Raw genomic sequence first — 9,960 nt, 5'->3', positions numbered from 1 at the left:
GTGGAGCATAATGGTATGCATGCTGAACATTACTATCATATCCGACCACTATAATGACCATCACAAAACTTGCACTCTTCAAGAGCATGTTTCATGATGAACATTAATTTTATATGTAGCTATAGCCCAGAATCATGTGTGAAGTGAATAGTGCAAATATAACTAATGGCTACAGTGTCTTTTTGAGTTGATGTTGTGACCACATCAGTAATATAGCCATCAACGAGGCATCCATATAAGCCTTGACATAATTATTATGCTCATTTTTTACCTATCTCGCTTTTGCATGAGCAGTGCTCATAATCTATATGAAAACAGTCAGGCTGTGAAAAAAGTGCACAGTTCATAAAAAATCCAGGCTGAAAAAAGATATGAAATCTAACTGTGATGGTAGGTTAATGGCAAAAATTTTAATAACGACAATTCAAGTAAATTGTACTGTGGCATGTACATATTGTGTGTTTTGAATTCCAATTCACTTCTTTCAATGCAGCGTAACATATTGTTAAGTTTTCACTACCTGAGTAGTGGTTCTAGCAGCCTGCATCAAAACAATGCTGTCTTATGAGGTTGCAAATCATTTTTCTCCATGGTACTACACTGAATGAAGCATCTTGGGACATCTACTGTAGTTTCCCAAGAAATCATATTGAGTCTGGGAAAACTGGCTGTTTAGAAAAATAATAGTAATAGTAATAGTAATAATAGTAAAAAAAATAGTAATAGCAAAAATAATAGTAATAGCCCATGACAGCAAATTTGAGTTTTCACCAAGAACACAAGATAAACTATCAAGCAGACATGAGTCAAGCACCTAGGTCAAGGGCTTGAAGCACTTTTCAAGTACCTGTAAAAGTGCTTAAATGCAAGCACAAATGCTGCAATTACATAAGTGCTTCAAGTACAACGTGAAGCACTATAAAAGTGCTTGACATAATTACTTAAAATTTACTGTCTAAAGATGGTACATCTGGGAATCTTGACAGATTGTTTGGACAATCTAATCCAAGCAATCTGGTAAGTCAAAGTCATTATAATTAAATACAAAGGTACTTCTCTGCCATTCTGTCTTCAGCACAATGAAAAACAGTTGTTGCCCAGCCTTATTATATAATGCAAGAAGGCATAGTAATAAAGGAGTAAAATGCCATGTTTGCTAGGCTATGTGTGATAGCACCTTTTTGCTGTTACATGAGAAGCTCATTGAATCAAAGACTGTTAATAAGAGCTGGCAGCTTTTGTGCTTTAAAAGTGCTTAAAGCACTTTTAATTATAAGTAAGTAAGTACCAGTACAAGCACAAATGCTGCACAGTAACAAATACTGTAAGCACTTCAAAACAAGTGCTTAAAGTGCTTATAAGCACAAGTGCCTAAGGCGTGGCTCATGTCTGCTAGTAAGTAATTACATTATCAAAATTAGCTAGATTTGAGTGGTCTGCTATTGCTGTCTACTTTTCCCAAGCACAGTGGTGTTCCATATGAGTGGTCTAGGCACTTAATGGAGCTCTGGCTAGCCTGTGGATGGCTGTATGTGGCTGCACAGCTCCATGACACTGAATAAAACCCTATGCTGTAAATTTCCTTTCATTTTAGCCAGTTTTGGGAAGCAGGGGCCTAGGGGAGTGCAAGAGGCTGTTTAAAATATTTAAAGACTAAAGTGTATAGGGATGAATTAAGCCAAATTATGGATAACTCAGATCCCACCCCATTTTGAAGCTTGCTTAGTGTAGTTACCATTGAGTTGAAATCTATCTAAAATGGTGGGAAACTTTAGTGCTGGGTACATTCTTGTACATAGGATGTTCTTGAATGTAAACAATTGGTGTAAAACGTGTGAAAATTTGGTACACACAGTGTCAACCATTGGTGCGCTACAAAACACTGAATACTTCAAACCCACATTTCTCGTTACTTTAAAATTAAAATAGGAGATGAGATTAGTTTTCTCAGACTGAGTCACATATACTAGCATTAAGTCATTCATAACAAAGGAAATATCAACTGTTCAGCAGCTTATAGACTTACTAAACTTATGTACAGTAGGTGTAATATGAGTAATTAATCTATTGCAGCTCCTGTGTTGCCTTATATCTATTGAACTCAACTTAGACTTAACTCCCTGTGTAGTTATCTGTCATCACATGCACAAGTAATTTTAATACACCAGCTGTACATAGGAATAAGACTTATTGCTACATGCTAATAGGTGCAACTTGATCATACTGTAGTATTCACTAGAGCTCAAGGCTGGAACTTTAGATTTTAAACATACTTTGACATTGAAAGAAGGCTGTCCAAGACATTTCATTTATCTAGGATATACCTACTTTTTCAAATTGATAATTTTAAACACGGAATGTTTAAGCACTGCAAGATACAAAATAAGATTTAACATCTAATAAGGACTGTTATCAATACCAAACTGCCACCATGCATCACATGAGCAATTCATCACATGATGCAATACTTGATTTATTGATAATTCAGCATTAATCAGTTGAATTTTTAAAGGCCTAAACAGATAAAAATGAAACATTGCTTGAGAATAATTGAAGGGGGCAATGGCAAAAGGGGACAATTGCCATTCGAAAATTTAGGTGACCATGTAGTGGGCATTAAACAGAATTCTGGAACATAATTGAATTATTGTAATACTTGCTCAAACATAATTTGAGACTGCCACAAAATTCTAAATTCTGTTGTTTATTTAGTGACAATGTTAAAACAAGCCATTTTAATTTTTTTTTAATGGAAAACTTAAAACGGCACATGTCCCCCTTTTCACTGACACCTTCAATTATTTGCTATGAAATATTACTGCTATAGGTATTAACCATGTTCCAGAGTGGAACCCCCTTTTAAATAATCTGCACTGTAAAAATTAGTAGTGAATTTCACTACTAATTTCTGCCACAATACTTACTGGTGACGTACACTGCTTTTGTAGTGTTCTTCATTACTCTGATCTTTTATAGTAACCCTCACTAAATCATAATAATTGTCACTATATACATGGTAGTGATGGTAATTACAAAATTATTAGTACACAAAATAGTGACTATTGTGGCAGACATTAGTAGTGATCTTCATTAGATTTAGTAATGACCATCAGTGGCTAGTTCATTTTCACTGTATGGATCTGCCACTAGGAGAGGAAAGGTGGGAGATTTACTTCCCACCTAAATAGAGTCCAATGATGATATCATCTCAGTGAATAATAAAGGATGATATCATCTCAGTGAATAATAAAGAAAGAGTTGAGCATAAAGCAACAGTGTATATATAAATTTATATACTTGAGAACATGGGTGCAAAAAAGTGAACCATAAAATTGTGACCGGGCCTGCAAAAACAGGGGCATGTGGGCACAAACTACACCCTGTCAAACTAAAGGTTGTATCTCAGTATTGAAACAGAATGTTTGCATTCTGTAGATTTTATCATAAAGCAAATTAAATTCTGACCATATGCTGAAAGTTGCATTGCCATAGCATTTTGATATAAAAAGTTATGAGTCAAGGAAGTTTGAAAAAGTAGGCAAAAATCATGTGCCCACATGCCCTATTTTCACAGGCCCAGTCACAATTATTGCATGGTATTGTTAACTACTAAGAATTTCACAAATTGATGGTAAGTGGCTACAGTATATTATGCATCATACCGGTACATATCCAAATGCAGAGGAGACACTTTTATTTAAGGGTGGTCTAGCTTGGTTAGTGATGCCATCTAGCTGTAAGTCAAACACAAAAAAAGGTAACTACCTGCTATCAACTGACAATGCTGTGAGAAGCATGGAGCATGTGAACGAATTAGGAAAATCACATGGCTATATGTAGCTTAGTGCATGTAGGCAACTTTGTGGTACAATAGCCTAAGCAGTGTGTTAATCAAACAATTCAAAGTCCAGAGTGGATGATTCTAGAGTTGAAAATGATATCAGTGGCAACCAGACAATTACTAGTGTAAAAATAATTTTAAACAGTTAAAACATGGGAATAGAGATCACTGAAAAGAGTAAAGAAAGAAGAGTTAAGCAAGCCAGCATGTTAAACACACAGAGATCTCTATTTTTATTTAATGGATATGGTAGAAACTAAGGAAAAAACAGTCATTTCTCCCTAAATTAGGGGCAGATAAGTATTGAGAATGCTTCTGTATAAATGTTTATTTGAGTTCAAATAGAGATCTCTGTGTGCTTAACATGCTAGCTTGTTTGACTCTTGTTTCTTCACTATTTCCAGCAATTTCTATTCCAATGTTTTAATTTAAAAAAAAATCTTTTTACAATACTTTGTTTAATTTTTATAAAATTAATACAGATACTTAACATGATAATGACAGGTGCTGGTGATGCTTGATATTACTCAGTATCAAGTCGGCCATCGTGCACATTTAATACACTCTTTTTTATAGCTTGGCTGTTTTGGTTTAGATATCATTACTTTTGTATTTCAAGCCATAAAGCCAGCCATAAACTGGCTCTGGTGATTCTTTTTAACTTGCGTTTTCTTTACTGCAGGAATTGTGGAACAAAGGAAGTAATTTTGTATATAGCTTTTGTTTGATTAAATATTTGTATATTTAACACTGGATGATTATCACATTCTGTAGTTAATAAGGTGACTTCTTACATAACTGTACTGTAGCTGAAACTCTCATTGTTTGTAGCTGAACTCTTTTCAAGGTGATTTGTGTCTAGCTGAACTCTCTACAGGGTGAATTGTTTCTAGCTGAACTCTCTACAGGGTGATTTGTCTGCAGCTAAACTCTCTACAGGGTGATTCGTTTGCAGTGGAATTCTCCTCAAGATGGTGGTTTATTTGTAGCTGAACTCTCTACAGGGTAACTTCCTCTAGCTCCTCTCTCTACAGGGTGAATCGGTTGCAGATGAACTCTCTACAGGGTGATTTGTTTTCAGTGGAACTCTCCACATGATGGTTTCTTTGTAGCTGAAATCTCTACAAGGTAGCTGCTCCCTCTACAGGATGGATTGTTTGTAGCTGAAGTCTGTACACGGTGATCTGTTTGTAGCTAAACTCTCTACAGGATGATTTGTTTGCAGCTGAACTCTTTACATGATGGTTTCTTTGTAGTCGAACCCTCTACAAGGTAGCTTCTTCTAGCTGATCCCTCTACAGGGTGACTTGTTTGTAGCTGAACTATCTGCAGGGTGATTTGTTTGTAGCTGAACTCCCTACAAGGTGATTCTTCTAGCTGATCTCTGTACAGGAGGATTTTTTCTAGCTGAAATCTCTACAGGGTGATTTGTTTGCAGCTGAACTCTCTTCAGGGTGATTTGTTTGCAGCTGAATTCTCTACATGATTGTTTCTTTGTAGCTGAACTCTCTATAAGGTAATTCTTCTAACTGATCTCTTCACAGGGTGAATTGTTTGTAGTTGAACACTCTGCAAGGTGATATTTTCATAGCTGAACTCTCTACAGGGTGACTTGTTACTAGCTGATCTCTCTACAGGATGATCTGTTCATAGCTGAACACTCTACAGGGTGATTTGTTTGCAGCTGAACTCTCTACATGGTAGTTTCTTTGTAGTTGAACTCTCTACAAGGTGATCTGTTCATAGCTGAACTCCCTACTGGGTGATTTGTTTGCAGCTGAACTCTCTACATGATGGCTTCTTTATAGCTGAACTCTCTACAAAGTGACTTCTTCTAGCTGCTCGCTCTACAGCATGACTTGTTTCTAGTTAAACTCTCTACAAGGTGATCTATTCGTAGCTTAACTCTCTATAGGGTGATTTGTTTGCAGCTGAACTCTCTACATGGTGGTTTCTTTGTAGCTGAACTCTCTATAAGGTGACTTCTTCTAGCTGAACTCTCTACAGGGTGGTCTTTTTGTAGATGAACTCTCTATAGGGTGATTTGTTTACGGCAGAACTCTCTACATGATGGTTTCTTTGTAGCTGAACTCTACATGGTAACTTCTTCTAGCTGATCTCTCTACAGGTTGACTTGTTTCTAGCTAATCTCTGTACAGGGTGAATTGTTTCTAGCTGAACTCTCTACAGGTTGATCTGTTCATAGCTGAACTCTCTACAGGGTGATTTGTTTGTAGCTGAACTATCTGTAGGGTGATTTGTTTGTACCTGAATTCCCCACAAGGTGTATGATTTCTTGTAGCTGCTCTCTCTACAGGGTGATTTGTTTGTAGTTGAACTATCTGCTGGGTGATTTGTTTGTACCTGAACTCTCTACAAGGTGATGTCTTCTAGCTGTTCTCTCTACTGGATGAATTGTTTCTAGCTGATCTCAGGCTCTACAGGGTGACTTGTTTCTAGCTGAACTCTCAACAGTGTGATCTGTTAAGTTTGTAGCTGAGCTCTCTCTCTTGTTTCCAGCTGATCTCCCTATGGAATTATAACTTGTTTGCAGGGGTGTAGGGAGGGATGTTTTAAGGGGTTCAGGAACCCCCCCTCCCTGTAAATTTTAGACTTCTGCAAATAGGACCCTAACACACCATTAATTTTAGTGTGGCAGGACAAAATGAGTGAGTACTATAGTGTAATGGCACAGCTCAACAATTGATAAACCTGACGTTCATCTCTCAGGGAAGGATTTACAGAGGTAACATTCAAAATTTGGTAAAAGATTGATGTACTCTATAGTAGGGATGTCAAAACCCCACAAAATTATGAAATTTCTTCTCCCATAAATTTCATTAAAAAGTGGCACAGTGAATTGCATGAATTTTGGACAGTGTAGGCAATAGAATTTTTCATTTCATAGTGATGAACTGGTCAAGGTAGTGTTCTTCTGGTGAATTTCCTCGTGATTAGAGTAACTAGGTGCATGTGCAAGCCTCCACGTTAGTTTACTGCCTAGAAAATATATGGAAGATGACAGCAGGCTAGTTTTGTCGATCGCCATGCACAACAGCATTCCAGTTAATCGATAGGTTGGTTTTCAGTCAGTATAAGATGGAACTTGAACGCTTGTATTAGTTTCCTGACAATTCTACGCAATTGATAATACAAAGTGATGTAATCACCCATACGTCATTTGTTTTTGTTTTGTGCCATGGCTACCAATGGTGCTCAATAGAGAAGTCTGGAGAACCGTCTATTTATTTATTTAGCAATTACTGGCTACCACAAAAGCAAATGACTGTGGCAAGCTAATATATCAATTTGCAGAATTTCAAGCTCTACAAGATGCTGTAGCTATAACATGCATTTGTCAAACTTTTAAAAATCCGTTTGACATCGCTACTAATAGAGCAGTCAGGTATATACTCTAATAGAACATGTATGTAAATATGTGACTAGGCCTGTGAAAATAGGGCATGTGGGCACAAACTACACCCTGTCATTCTGTTGGTCATATCTCAATACCGAAACAGAATAGTTGAATTCTGTAACTTGTATCATAAATCCAATTAAATACTTGCTAAGAGCTGAAAATTACATTGTTATAGTATAATGGTACAAAAAATTACAAGTGATGGAAGTTTGAAAAAGGAGGCAGAAATCAAGTGCCCACATACCCTATTTTTGTAGGCCCGGTCACATATTCATATCCACATGAAACACTATAACATTAAAATTAATGCAAAACTGAGCATTACCTTATACATACTGTAGCTTTGGTATGCAGTGTTTTAAGATATAAACTCTAGCAATTTATCGCTTGGAAATTGTGTTATGCAAAATGAATTCATGATATGCATATTAATTTTGAATAGTCATGATGTTTTGATTGTAAGTCATGACATTTGTATCAGTGGATTTATGGTTCCTATACCAGTGAGAATCTGTTAAATAACTATCACTTACAGATTATTATATGTGTCTCTATGTGTTGTGCTGTCTGTTTCCACTAGGTAGTTTTATCTCTTTATCTAGTACTAGCTTCATTCCAAGGGTACTTATATGCATTATGATTTATGTACTTTTTGCATAAAATATAACATTTTGCTGAGTTTTGATTTATTAAAATATTGAATGTCTCTCAGCAGCTGGTACCTGCTCCCCCATACCCCTGCTTCATAATTCAATACTGCTGTTGGAACCCCCCTTTAAAAAATCCTGGCTACGCCCCTGAAGTTTGTATAGCTGAACTCTTTACAGGGTGGTTTCTTGATTGGTTGCTGAACTCTCCACATGGTGACTTGTTTGTACTACAGAGTGACTTGTTCGTAGCTGAATTCTCTACAGAGTGACTTACTTGTAGCTAAACATTTTATAAGTAACTGGTTTGTAGCTGATCTCTATATAGGGTAGCTAACTTGTTTATATAGATGAAATTTCTACTGGGTAGTTTCTTTGAAGCTTAACTCTCTACACAGTGACTTGTTTGTAGCTGAATTCCCTACAGAGTGACTTGCTGTAGCTGAACTCTCAACAGGGTGACTTGTTTATAGCTGAACTCTCTTCAGTGTGACTTGTAATGTTCTGAAGTCTGAACCTCTACAGTAATATATTTGTAGCTGAACTCTCTACAGGGTGACTTGAATTGTCTATAGGATTAACTGGTTGTAGCCGAATTACCTACAGAAAAACTTGCAATGTAATATAATTCTATAATGGAGTAAGTTATAAACATAGCTGAATGCTCTATTAGGGTGACTGTTCTATTAGAGTATCTCGATCTCGCATTTGCTACACGTAGCTAGTTGGCTTTCGAATCATAACTCAGTGGTTTGTAATCCGATTCTTCTGTACTACTGCAAGAACTTTCTATGATAATTATTCCAGCTACACCCCCTTACACCGATTTTCAGCTCATTGCTCTAAGCGGTTAGCCTGGTAGGCGTGAAAACTAATAGTTTTTTTATTCATAAAAATCGATCGCGTAATTGTGACATAGGTTGGGTTTTGTGTCATTTCTCAATGGGCTTTATCTGGATTCTTTTTAAACGCAAAAAGGCACTCCTACGATAGTTATCCCATCTACATAGCAATTTTCAGCTCGTTCCTTCAAGGGGTTTACACTGTGGGCGTGACAGACCTTCGACCTTATTTTACGCAAATAATCGGCACAGCTTCGTGAATATTCATCAGATTCCTACCAAACGTCGTACTGCGATCCGCTGTAATGAGCCCTTTACGTATTCCAAATTTCAGATTGATCGGATTGGAAATGAAAAAATCAACCTCTATAGTTTCTTCTCCAACTCTGGGTGATCAATCCTACCCAAGTCTACATCAAAACCTTAGGGTAATAACACGGTGATTCCCCTTGCTGTTTCTGTAGCGCGCATTAAACATTTTCGCGATTTCAGGTTTTTAAATAAAAATGGGCAGCAGCATCGGCGATGCTGTTTAGAGCACTTCAATGTTTCCATGAATGGTGCATTACATGGTGGTCACTACACTATCGAAAACGGATGCGTATTCTTGCATGGTGAAACAGATGCTGCGAATTTCTAAATCATAGCGGTGAGCGCGGGAATCAGTAAACGTATGGGAAAACCGTCTGGGTGTTTCCATACGTTCAAAACCGTCTCAGTGTTCACGTATGCTCGACAGCAATGGGAAAACCGTCTCGGTGTTCCCATTGTTGTCGAGCATACGTGTGTTTGTGGACGTAAAGTTGATGCGGTTTTTGGAACTCACGGTTTGTCTTGCAGGCGTAGTGGAGGCCGGTATTCCCCGGCATGCTGTAGTGAATGAAACTATTCGTCGTGCTCTGGTGTCTGGAGGTGTAGCTACCTGCTGTTTTGGAACCGGTCGGTGTGTTTCGTGATTCGTGATTTAATGGTTTAATGATTTGAACATCAGTTCTAAGATAGGGTCCGCAATCTGAAAAATCAACTTCTACAAATCAATCCCCCTATCATTGTGGGATGTTCATTGTAGTATCCCATTGCTTGATCTACCATGAAACCGGAGACACGATTGTTGTCTTCACAGAAATATCATTTTCAGTATCTCACAAGATGCAAGATTTATTTTTAAAATTTCGTGCTCAACACAAAGGACCGGATGAAACTTGCTAC

This window comes from Dysidea avara, chromosome 2 (genome assembly GCF_963678975.1).
Source record: "Dysidea avara chromosome 2, odDysAvar1.4, whole genome shotgun sequence".
NCBI classification, from domain to species: Eukaryota; Metazoa; Porifera; class Demospongiae; order Dictyoceratida; family Dysideidae; genus Dysidea; species Dysidea avara.
Note: the sequence above shows the minus strand (reverse complement) of the source record.